The 1,651-nt window shown below is 38.6% G+C and overlaps 1 non-coding gene across 1 annotated transcript; it reads left to right on the forward strand.

Annotated features, from left to right (window-relative positions):
* Nucleotides 1-972: 972 nt before the first annotated feature.
* Nucleotides 973-1,045, forward strand: trnaf-gaa. Its single transcript has one exon. It is a non-coding gene; the product is annotated as a tRNA-Phe (tRNA).
* Nucleotides 1,046-1,651: the final 606 nt, after the last annotated feature.

Raw genomic sequence — 1,651 nt, forward strand, 5'->3', positions numbered from 1 at the left:
GTTCTTAGTCGGAAGTTACCTTGAATATTGCGAACAGTACTGGATACAGGGACACAATTTGGCTGCCAAGCCCTTAAAATTATAGAAAGCACAGGAAATAGCTTGACACATAGATTTTCCAGAAATAAAAATGAGCATTGATTTGACATAGGCAAACAATAATCAGGCAAACTAGGGATGTTTTGTATTGGGAAAAAACAACAACTCGGAGCGGGCTTCATGGTGTTGGATGAAATGTTGAATGGAATTGAAATTGTATAACCAGATTAGTGTTTTAGGATTAGTAAATGTAACAACACATGAACCAATTAATTTGGTCGCTGAATGCACCACTGTTGGTGGAAGAGTGCTGAGTACAATTGGCTGCCGCTTTTAGCCCAAAAATATATAGTCAATTCTGTTAAGCGCTTTGAGACGTCTCTAAGACGTGGTGCAGCACAATATGAAATGTAAGGATTACCAAAGTATAACAGAGTAAAGTAATATGACGTATGTTTATATGTGTGAATTACAGTTGCAAAGCAGATACACCGAAGCTTTTCATTATGCAGAGGCTAATCAAAGATTTGAACACATCGTCAGGAAAAGTGGTAGAGAGCAGGACACGAGAATAATTTACAAAGAAGTTTGACTAAAAGAAAGATGACGAAGTGCTGCGTGTTCTGAGGGGATGTTATCATGTGGGCATAGATGGCTTCTTGATCCAAACTAACCTGGTGATCTTGGTCATTCAGAAGCATTGTTCAAAACCCGGTTGAAGGACGGCATTCGGGGCTGACCCAAGATCTGTGATCAATCCCTTAGATGAAGTTCTCCTAACCTGAAAGGGGCGCGCATCAGTTTATTTTTTGTCAGTATAAATTTGCTACCAAGTCCCCAAAATGAGGGACCAGTGATTAAAAAGTTGTTTCATTAGCAAAACAAGATTTGTGCACTTTTTGGAAACAAGATGAAACACTTAAATTTACAATCGCCGAAATAGCTCAGTTTGGAGAGCGTTAGAATGAAGATCTAAAGGACCCTGGTTCAATACCGGGTTTCAGCAAATTTTATACAGTTTGTCGCGTTAAGACTGCCCGTTTGGGACAGCTTACATTGCGATTCTTCGGCATAATGCTGTTTCAATCACGCAAGCACAATGTATTATTTCGAATGACTTGAAGATCATGAATAATTTTGATAAATATTCAGCAAATCGACAAAGATCCATTCAATTTTATACTGCCAAGCTCTTCTATTGAAATTCCAGTTACTTGATGCACAAAGTGGCTCGTTGGACTAGGGTTATGATTTTCACATTGGGGTTAGTAAATGAATAAATGTACGAGAGGTCCCGGGTTCAAATCCCGGACGAGCCCAATCTTTAGATGAAAATTGTCCATGTTTTCCACTCTGATTGTATTTTGATGCAAACAAACGATCCTGCTGATATCAACGCAGTAAGTATCCAATTCAAGAGTGGAAATAAGCATACGTTGCAGCGCCAGTTGTTGAGCGATATTATACAATATTTCTGTTGTTGAGAGACATACTTGATTCTTCGTGATTGATTCGATGTTCCTCTCTCCTTGTCCTGTCCTGCGGTTGAATATTATTGTATTATTGTTATTATTATTATCTGGAGAATGGCAATATTGTTAGCAGCAGCCAT

Source organism: Callorhinchus milii, unplaced genomic scaffold (genome assembly GCF_018977255.1).
Source record: "Callorhinchus milii isolate IMCB2004 unplaced genomic scaffold, IMCB_Cmil_1.0 Scaffold102, whole genome shotgun sequence".
In the NCBI taxonomy this organism is placed as follows: Eukaryota; Metazoa; Chordata; class Chondrichthyes; order Chimaeriformes; family Callorhinchidae; genus Callorhinchus; species Callorhinchus milii.